Here is an 11,735-nt window from a genome sequence, read left to right as displayed (position 1 = left end):
CCCCTTACATCGGAGTATCCACTTAGATCAGGGTCCCCCTTTCATCTGGGTTCCCATCAGAGACCCCTTACATCCAGGCAAAGCAGAGACCATAGGCAGCCTCTGTTGACCTGAATCCCCAATCTGTGCATATTGAGGATATGTCACTGGCACTAGTCGTGGGCTGGAAAAAATCTTGAAGTTGGATAGGTATGGCAACCCCATTCTAGACAAACATTTCTTGAAAAATAGAGGAAAGGTGAAGTACAATTCATATCTCAATCTTTATTGTGCTCTTGATTCAGACTGCATTAAATCTTCATTTGGATGTAAGATTCAAGCATGTAGACTGATCAGATAGGGAGCTGTGTTACCGTTGAGAGAGAAAGTGATAGAGAATCTTAGAAAAGGAAAGTCCAGTGCTGTGCTTGAGCACCCAGGCAAATTCCTTACCAGTTTAATCAGGGTCAATTGCAAACATTCCCTTAACATTGGTGATCAGTAGGAAGAATGCACCCCTTACCTAATGTCTTGCTGTTGTCTGGTGTCACACATGGACTCAACCAGACACCATCAAATGGGAGGTCAATTAAAGAAGAATTTTGGGGTTCCCATAAACAAACATCTATACTCTCCTCCACACTGCAGAATCAGTATGAGATGTATGAGGTTACTAAAAAAAACAAACAAACATACATACCCACCTCTATGCTGCAGCATCACTGTGATGCTGCAGCTGTCCCAGCCAGCTCTAAGACAGGGAACTGAGCGATCACATGACTGTTCAGTTCTCGGTCTCCTCAAAGCGGATAGCAGTTTCAGCCGTGTGCTGAGAGCCAAAGTCAGCTGTCAATCTGCAGCTGGGCGGATCCCAACAATATGGCTAAAAGAGCTTCTGGTTCTAAAAGTGGTTGTAAAAGCATTTTTCCTTAATGCATTCTCTGCATTAAGGTAAAAAACCTGTGATCAGCTCCACCCAGACCCCCCTAAATACTTACCTGTGCCTAATTTCGAGCCAGTGCTGTTCCTGAGAGCAGCAGTGCTATTCTCTCTCTCTCCTCACTGGATATGGAAGCAGCAGCAGGAGCCATTGGCTCCTGTTGGTGTCACTCAAATCCTGTGAAGGAGTAGGGGCGAGGATGAACCACACTGTGTGTATCAATAGATGCACACAGCTCGGCTCGCAATCTAACCCATGCGAGAGCCCCATAGCAAGCAGCTTGCTATGGTGGCACTTGGAAGGGAGAAGGAGCACTGGCGGGGTACCCCAGAAGAGGATTATGGGCTGCTCTGCACAGAGCAGGTAAGTATAACATGTTTATTATATAAAAAAATAATCAAACTTTTACAATCACTTTAATTGCAGTACAGAAAAATCCAGTCCCCTGCCCAGCTAGAAAGTGTTGTGCTGTGTAACTATCACCTGTGTAAGGACAGAAACACAAATCCTTTGCAGGTAAGACAGCTCCCTTGTATGGATCTCATTTGTGTATTCAGCCATGTTCCTGTAGGTCAATTTTCAATAATTGAAGTAAATCTGTGAGTAACCTATCAATTCTTACCTCTGTGCAGAACATTGGAATGTTGATGACAAATGAAGTATTATTCTGTAAAGGCAGTTTATCGATCTGGCCCCTTACTTTCTGCTCTGCTGGGAACTGCACTGGGATACCTGTTTAAAAAATACTTTTAGTAACATTATTCAAACACATTATATTGGTTAAAAAAGGCATCTTAATGTTTAGGTTTACAGCTGAACTCCGGGCACAAACACTTTAAAATCTAGACTGCTCCAAAAAATTAAAGGAACACTTTGAAAAGATCTCAAGGGGAAAAAAATGTCATGCTGGATATCTATACTGATATGGACTGGGTAATGTGTTAGGAATGTAAGGATGCCCCATTGTTTGATAGAAATGAAAATGATCAACCTACAGAGGACTGAATTCAATGACACTCCGAAAATCAAAGTGAAAAAATGATGCAGCAGGCTAGTCCATTTTGCTGAAATTTGATTGCAGCAACTCAAAATGGTACTTAGTAGTTTGTATGGCCCCCATGTGCTTGTATGCATGCCTGACAACTTCGGGGCATGCTCCTAATGAGACAACAGATGGTGTCCTGGGGTATTTCCTCCCAGATCTGGACCAGGGCATCACTGAGCTCCTGGACAGTCTGAGGTGCAACCTGGTAGGGTCGGATGGACCAAAACATAATATCCCAGAGGTGTTTCATTGGATTTAGGTCAGGCGAGCGTGGAGGCCATTCAGTGGTATCAATTACTTCATCCTCCAGGAACTGCCTGCATACTTTCACCACATGAGGCCGGATTTTGTCATGCACAAGGAGGAACCCAGGACCCAATGCACCAGTGTAGGGTCTAACAATCTGTCCAAGGATTTCATCCTGATACGTAATGGCAGTCAGGGTGCCATTGTCTAGCCTGTAGAGGTCTGTACGTCCCTCCATGGATGTGCCTCCCCAGACCATCACTGACCCACCACCAAAATGGTCATGCTGAATAATGTTACAGGCAGCATAACATTCTCCATGGCTTCTCCAGACCTTTTCATGTCTGTCACATGTGCTCAGGGTGAACCTGCTCTCATATCTGAAAAGCACAGGGCACCAGTGACGGACCTGCCAATTCTGGTGTTCAATGGCAAATGCCAATTGAGCTCTGTGGTGCTGGGCAGTGAGCACAGGGCCCACTAAAGGACGTCTGGCCCTCAGGACACCCTCATGAAGTTTGTTTCTGATTGTTTGGTCAGAGACATTCACACCAGTGGCCTGCTGGAGGCCATTTTGTAGAGCTCTGGCAGTGCTCATCCTGTTGCTCCTTGCACAAAGGAGCAGATACCGGTTCTGCTGATGGATTAAGGACCTTCTATTGCATTGTCCAGCTCTCCTAGAATCTCCTCCATGCTCTTGAGACTGTGCTGGGAGACACAGCAAACCTTCTGGAAATGGCACGTATTGATGTGCCATCTTGGAAGAGTTGAACTGCCTGTGCAACCTCTGTATGTTCCAGGTATCGCCTCATGCTGACCCTAGCCAAAAGCAAAACTAGTGAAAAACGTTCAGAAAAGATGAGTAGGGAAAAAAAACATCAGTGGCCTCCACCTGTAAAACCATGCCTGTTTTGGGAGTCATCTCATTGTTGCCCATCTAGTGCACCTGTTGTTAATTTCATTAACACCAAAGCATCTGAAACTGATTAACAACCCCCTCTGCTACTTAATTGACCAGATCAATATCCCAGGAGTTTAATTGACTTGATGCTATACCCTGATTAAAAAGTGTTCCTTTAATTTTTTTTTGAGCAGTGTATAATTCTAAATAGCCACAAAGGATATCCACTTTGGGAGCACCAAATGCCTAAGCAAAACCAGATATTATCTTGTAAAGGTAGCGATGACATCATCACTGTTCTGTACATAGCCTGTGCAGAGAGCAGAGCTGTGAGTGTGACCGGGCAGGCCCCACCTATCGCAGGCTGCCTGCAAAAAACTACCAAAGGGGTGGAGACAAGACCAGTCACTCTGCACAAGGAGAGAGGTCAGCAGTGAGCGGTCTTTATTACAGGAAGCTCCTGCACAGAAAAAAAGTTTCACACTGGATTACTGCACAGATCTGGAAGAAATACACAAAACACACCAAGATTCAAGAACAATACACAGGACTCTTGTGTTTAGACAATATTTGCTAATCCAGGAGTTAACCTTTAACCCCTCATAGATCAGCTTCCTCCATCTGAGTACTCCCATAGATCAGCTGCTCCCATCAGAGTATCCCATAGATCAGAGTACCCCCACAGATCAGTTGCCATCACCAGAGTATCCCCATAGATCAGGTGCCCCAATCATAGTACCCCCATAGATCAGTTGCTCTTATCAGAGTACCCCCATAGATCAGAGTGCCCTCATAGATCAGAGCACCCCATAGATCAGAGTGCTCCCAGAGATCAGTTGCCGTCATCAGAGTACCCCCCATAGATCAAAGTGCCCTTATAGATTGGTGCCTCCATAAGAGTTGCCCCATAGATCAGTAGAGCCCATCACAGTGCCCACTGCCTGATCAATATGTCCCTGAAGGGCAGGCAGGAGATGGGAACTGGGAGGAGGTGTGCTGCAGGGGGCAAGGCATACGCAAGACATCATTGGTTGCTAAGTAGGCTGGCATTCCTAGCAATCATTGACTGCTGCTCAGTGGGGATCCAGGCTGCAGACTGGCAGGCTGACGGTCCAGGTCTGCCATTTCTTGAAGAGCTTTCAGTAAATTTAATGGACCATAGAGCCTGAGTGAGAGGTGGAGCCAAGGACAATTTATGGTGGAGCTGAGCACTCCAGCGGCCATCTTTTTTATGGTAAAGTGACCCTTTCACTTCTGTGTATGGTGTTGGGAGCAGGGAATGTAGTGCAGAGCAGTAGTAGCCACAATATACCCCAGAAGAACCCCTATTGGCTATTGCCATCATTCATACATGCATGAATAGCAGTTTTGGTTCAAAGCTGTCATAATCTGCCAACCCAGCACAATCTTGTGGGGTGGAGCCGAGCACTCCAGAGCTCTTTGTTATGGCAGCAAAGAACACATTTAATACACTCCCTCCCATATATCCAAAACGCATGAACACCCTAATGCAATACGCATGTATGCTTCACTTAGGCCTTCCCCACCTATACACGCATATGCATTCATCTATTGATTCTTTATTCCCTTCCTATTGATTCTGTTTGTGCATGTACGCACATGCGTTAATGCATCACATACCCCCCATCATAGCCCTATAGATCATTCATTTTGTTTATTATATTTCTTTATATGCGTTACATATGAGTGTGTGTATGTCTGTCTGTATGTGTGTGTGTATATATATATATTTCCATTTTTCCATTGTATTATCATAAATTTATTTATTTATTATTATTATTATTATTTTTTTATTCTTTAATATATATCCTTATTTTATATATATATATACATATATATATATATATATTTTTTTTTTTTATATTCTATATATTTTTTTTCCATCTAATCCCACTCTCTTTTATCAAATCCCACTCTTTTATCATAAATTTGGTCTACGACAAAACCTCCCCTTTTGGGTTGCCATGCCCTTTGCCAAATAATTATCATTCAATTTTATTATTATCATGATTTCCGGCATTCCTTTTTCACCCACCCCCCTCCTTGTTTTCCTTTTTTTTTTTCCCCCTGCATGTGTCTTCTCTTCCCTGCCCTGCCTTTTATTTATTTATTTGTTTATTTGCATATAACTATATTATCATGAATCATGTTCACCAAAGACATTCCCACCATTATGTGAAAAACCACACTAAAACATTATGCCAGTTACTGCTTTTTTATTGTATATGCCTGCTCCGATCCCTATCCACCAATCCTAGCTGCTGAAATCTTCCCCCGGCTGCCAGTCAGAATTATCACCCTTCCTGTCTTCTGCCTATAAAACGCCGGAGAACCCTACAGTCAAATCAGGTCTGAAGAAGAAGCAAGTGCTTCGAAACGCATCAAATGACCCTGTTCTTGCCCTGCCATTGGTCACCTGCCGAGGTCCTGACTTCCTTGCTGTCCATGCTGGATTTGGCGCCATTTTCAAAAACTCTCTGCATTGCTGAACACTGAAGGCTGCATCTCTGCTCATCCTGCACAACCAGAATCCATCTTCACATCACTGGCAGACTAAGGGTTTACCAAAGGCATTCCTTTACCATGCTATTATACTTCTTACGTTTGTGAGTAGTTTTTACCAATAAATCTTTAACTCTCTACAATTTAATTGGCACCCCCTTGTGTCCGATTTTCTACAGAGTTCTGCTTCGCTCTATGGGGAGCTGCCTTCACCATCCATCCGCCACCTAGGACCCTTTGACTATGGACTTCCCTGTCTCCATTTGTCGCTTCATCACCACCCCATTTTGAACTCATTACTATTTAACGCTTATTCACCTATTTGTATTTCTCCTGCTTTATCCGTCATTAGTCACTAACCTATCTAGACTCTTCATGTGTGGTCCTCTCCCAGTGCCGTTTGTTTTTTTTTTGTTTTTCATTTATGGTAAAAGATTGACTTCCATTATCATTTCTTGTATGCTATAAAGTACATTTCATGAATGCATGCACAATTGCACACTCATTTCCATAGGCTGCCCTACGCATGACATGTGCCAAAGTAGCTCATGTAGCTTTTTGAGCATGAATCTTTGTGCGTTTTGACATGTTTGCCATGTGGAACAAAGCATGCCTGCTTGCTGTGTTTGAGATGTCACTAACAATGAATGGCACCACAAGGTTTCATAATGTACGTAAAAACGTGCGATTCTGCTGCACTCACGAAACAGTCAGGTGTTTTGGTATATCAAGGGGCCGCTGTCTCTTCCGGGTTCTTGTAGCCGCCCCCCTGATGGCATGCATGCACCACAGTACATCATCATGGGTACAGCTGCATGAATCAGGAAGTGACAGCCAGAGCCCTGATGATGCACAGCAGTGCATGCGTTGTACAGGACCCCGAGGCTTGCTTGGATGCATGACATCAGTATCCAAGAATGCTGTCGGAGAGTCCTGCCAGTGGTGGGAGGGGACAAGACAAAAAGGTATTTCAAAAATGATTTTAAATAAATAAATGCAAAAAGAATACATAAAAGAAATAAATAAAAAGAAATGCCCATCTGTGACAGCGGAAGGGGTAGGAGTGCAATGATGATACAAAGTGGGTGGGGAGGGTGAAGGTTCACTTAAAAAAAAAAGTAACAAACTGTTCATAGAGAGCAGAGTTTAATGTCATTATCACCTGTAAATGAGATGGTGTACCTGTCTATAGTAATACTTGTGTATACAGAGCGGATTCCCTCTGAGGTCCTCCATAGATCGGAGTCCCCCTCCCCTGAGATCAGCACAGCTCCTATCACAGTGCCCATTATACCTAGTCCAACTCTTAATCAGCATCTCTGTGTCAAAGAAAACCCAATAGTGCAGATGGTTTCTATTAGAAAATTCTTCTTTCTTTCACAAGTGATAAACTCCTCTTCCTCCACTTAATACCCTCAAAACAAAATATAAATTGCATATAGTGCATTATCCAAAACGCATGATATCCAACACAAAAAAACGCACTTACAAAATTCGTGCAAATATGTGAAAAAATACTGCACTCCACCATGTGTCCACGTCTAACCTTTTGCCATCCTTACTCTTACCCTCTTAAAAATTTGGAAGAGAGTCCACAAAATCTACCTTTCTACGTGGTTGAACTTTTAAATCCGTCCACTTTTGTATGGAAAATGTGCCTCCAAAGGAATTACATATAGTGTCATATCTTCAAAATAGCATACGTGCTCCCCTCACATTAAAAGAAATATCCCCAGTGCTGGTGGACACACTGACCACCACCTCATATCTCATGCACCTTACCAAATGATAAAGTCCACTTGCACAAAGGGGGGGGGTGAGGCTCCTCTCACTCCACAGCGTATCCGATTCACAATGGCATCATAACATGTGACAAAGTATAGTCAAAATAGTGTAGTAGGCAATGATAGGGATATTGCTCTTTAATCACTTTTCTGCTGAAGGGCATATGGAGCTTCTATACTGTTTGCATGTATGTCTTGCATGTATGTCTTCTAGAGGGTGATCCCTCTTGGCTGATCCCTCTCCTAGGTCGATCTCTGTGTAAAGAGGTAGATAGCTTCTTAGAGGTCAGAAACGAAGAGTTGGAACTCTGCACTGCTGTCCTGGTGGCGTGCCCAGTCTTGACTGTAAAATGGGGAAGAAGGTATACCCTTTTACAGAGGATAGGTAGCAGGACCTTTTTGCCTGGAGTATTAACGACACAGCCAATGAGTCCGGTTATCCTTAATCCATAGAAAAATAGATAGACTAATGGATTGATATATAGATAGATACATAGATCCCAGCCGCTCATCCGCTTTTACCACAGACACTAATAACAGACCAAAAATGTGCCAGAGAAGTAATCCACTCTGGCTAAAGCAGGTCACAAAAAAAAAAAAAACGATACAGACATATGCTTTAGACAAGACACGCTCAACATGTCCTTGGCTTACATATTTTTCATTGTATTCTCAAACTAAAAAAACTTTAAGACTGACAAAACGCTGAACTTTGTAGTCTAAACTGTATTTTTTACTACTGGCCCCTTCTCTACATAGTCTGTGCTGTACATTAAACACTGGTCCCTTGTACCTATTGGCTGTGTTTTGACAGCTTCTTTGCATAATATACATTGTTGTACTCTTCACTCTTTTTCTATATAGTCTTTGTTGTACCTTGTACTCTAGACTCCTTGTCCGCATATCATATTTATCACACCTACTTGTGGCCTCCTATCAGAATTTTCTGCATCTTTGATGTGAAGGGCTTATGGAGCTTGTATACTGTTTGCAAGTACATCTCCTCCTAGAGGCTTATCCCTCTTGGTTGATCTCAGTGGGCTGAAAGAAAAAAACTGAGAGGTTGCCATACTAACTAAGCGGTGTTCGAGCAACATTCTCCCCGTATGAGCTATTGTGTTCTGACAGGGGAACTCCTCTTCCCACAACACACTGATCAGTGCTGGCAGCCATTGGTTGCCAGCGCTGATCAGATGCTGCTATTCCAGCATGCTTGTTCAACAGACTCACGACCGGCTTTTTTTGGACAGGAGCTGTACACTTGGGCCGCAAGTCACACGGTTCTGGTCCGTGAGTACCCAGCCTAAAATCTTGCACACATATCTCATGGAAGTATGCTTAGTTTTATTTACATATTTAGAGGGTAATTCAAAAGATTTTGGGAAGCTGTCCACATGTAGATACTGTATATCTTTCCAATTATTTGTAATACTTTTCAGCAGACCCAAGTGTAGAATGTAAAAATGCTTGTAAGAATATATCAGTCTTTTTTATTTCCATCCCCCAAGTGAAATCATTAAACTCTCTCTTCTAATTTCCTGTTCTCTTTCCTTTTGCACTCTCTTTTTTTTTTTTCTCTCTCTCTCTCTTTCCTTGTTGCTCTCCAATCCTTCTCTCTTGCTGTCTTGTCTCTTAAATTCTCAAACTTTACTTCTATCTCATTCTCTTTCCATTTTTCTCTCCCCCGTCTTTCTTTTTCTCTTCCTATTGCTCTCTCTCTTTCCCTTTCTTTCTCTCTCTTTTTATTTTTCTCTCTTTTTTCATCTTCATTTATCTCACTCCATTAGTTCAGTGTCGGTTCACGCCACAAACTGCATGTGATATGCACAGTGACACTCTCTGCAGTTCCTGTGCAATTCATATGCAGTTCATTAATTTTGGATGGACAGATATTGCACCACACCACAAGTATTGCATGCACTACTTTTTAACTGCTTGCCGAACAGCCATAGTAGTTATACTGCAGCAGGGTGGCACCGCTGCGCAAAATCACGTGTGTGTGTGTGATTTTGCATTTCGGATTTTGTATTTCAGGTAGGATGTGTGCGTGAGGTGTGCAACCGCCCTACCCGCACCGCCAATCGTGGCTGTGGGTGTCAATTACCGAGTCCCGGCCTGTGATTCCCCACCGGAGCCCGGTGATTACCGGCAAACACTGACAGGGAGGAGGGCTGCATTGTTTACAATGCACCGCTCCTCCCTGTCAGTTTGGGCTCACTGATCAGGATGACTGAGCGCAGCCATACCAATCAATGTGCTTACAGTGAAGCACACACCTCCCGCCCCCTAGTGAAACACTCCCATCACACAGTTAACCCTTTGATTGCCTTCTAATGTTAACCCCTTCCTCCCCAGTGCCATTAGTACAGTGTCAGTGTCTTTTTTTTTTTGCACTGATCACTGTATTGGTGTCAGTGACCCTAAGTCAGTTCCCCCTAGTGTCAGAATGTCTGCTGCAGTCCCACCATAAGTCACTGATCGCCGTCATAAGTCGCTGATCGCAGCCATTATTAGTATAAAAATAAATTCCAGTATCTATACCGCCATTTGTAGATGCTATAACTTTCACATAAACCAATTCATTTACATGTATTGGGATATTTTTTAGCAAAGAGATGTCGCAGAATACATTTTGGCCTACATTTATGACAAAATTTTATTTTTACATTTTTTTTACTGGACATGTTTTATAGCAAAAAGTCCAAAATATTGTTTTTTTCTCAAAATTGTCTGTCCTTTTTTTTTTTATAACACAAAAAATAAAAAAATGCACAGGCGATCAGATACCACCGAAAGAAAGCTCAATTCATGGGAAAAAAAGATGTAAATTTAGTTTGGGTGCAGCATTGCATGACTGCGCAATAGTCAATTAAAGAAACGCAGCGCCATAACACAAACCGCTTCTGTAACCACTTCCTGACCACACTATAACAGAGATACTGCTACAGGGCGGCACGGGTGTGCAAATTCACATATATATATATATATATATATGTGATTCATGCTCCCATGGTTTTCACGCCCCTCCCAGATGGCGTCAGATTGGCCATCAGTACACCAGTAATCACATTTAACCCCTTGATTGCCAGGAAAACTCTCATACACAATAAACCTCAATTGCTAGTATAGTGTCTGAACGGATCAATATCTTTGATCAGATCAGCACTATACCAGCATTCACATTAGTATAGCGTCCCCAAAAATGCAGCATTAGCAGGATCAGCCCCCGCACCTGCGTTTAACCCCTAAGCTTACCCCCCCCCCCTTCTTCCCCAGCAAGTGCAGTGTCAGTAGGTCACTGTCACTTGATACATTGCACACAAAACCGCAGTGTTCGCAGAATCAGCACCCGTACTCCCCCCCCCCCCCCCCATTCACTGCCCAACCCGGAATTCAGGTGGAAACAGCAAATTTAACTACTCCCGTTGATTTTTTGGAGCTGTTTTTCATGGAAGATCTGTATGCATTGATTGTGGATCAAAGCAATTTATATGCACAACAATTTATCGCCGCCAACACAAAATTCAAACCTTGCCAGACCATTCGCATGGAAACCTATTACAGTTTGCAAATTAAAAATTTTTTTGGGCTTAACCCTCAACATCAGTACACCAGTACTGGCAATACCAGGCAATACTAAAACAAATTAATTGCGGTTGTATTGGTCCACAGACCCAATTCATCATATGCTGTGTTCTCTGCTGCCATGGCCAGGCATAGATATGAGAGTATAATGAATGACCCTGAATTTGACCGGCTCCACAAAATTTGGCCCCTCGTAAATCACAACCAAAAGTTTGCAGATGTCTATACTCCCCAGCAAAAAAAGTGCGTTGATGAGTCCCTGATTAATTTTTCTGGCCGCCTTCCATTCAAACAATTTCTCCCTAGCAAGCATGCCAGATATGGGGTCAAGATGTATAAGACCTGTGAGAGGGCAATAGGCTATACATATAAGTTTCGGACTTACGAGGGAAAAGATAGTCACATAGAGCCCCCCTGGATGCCCAGACTACATGGGGAGCAGTGGCAAGATAGTTTGGGACTTAAAACATACATAAATAGTTTTGCGCTAACTCATATAAACATAATACTCCAATAAACAGATTCAAACATGATAGTTCAATCAAAATCTGAAATATAAAGTGCTTGAATGGTGAAAATCAAATAAGGTGCTTGAATGGTGAAGAATCACTACGATGTGCTCCGGATTAAGTTTATTTGAAAAACAAAGTGCTCCACTTTGACTTAGGGTTCCTCCCACCTAAAAATATGTATGGCCACTCACCTTCTACCATGGACACATAAATTAATATA

The sequence above is a fragment of the Staurois parvus genome, unplaced genomic scaffold (assembly GCF_062004578.1).
Source record: "Staurois parvus isolate SC_StPar_1 unplaced genomic scaffold, SC_StPar_1.0 ptg000165l, whole genome shotgun sequence".
NCBI lineage: Eukaryota > Metazoa > Chordata > Amphibia > Anura > Ranidae > Staurois > Staurois parvus.
The sequence above is the reverse complement of the archived record's forward strand: the minus strand, read 5'-3'. Positions refer to the sequence as shown.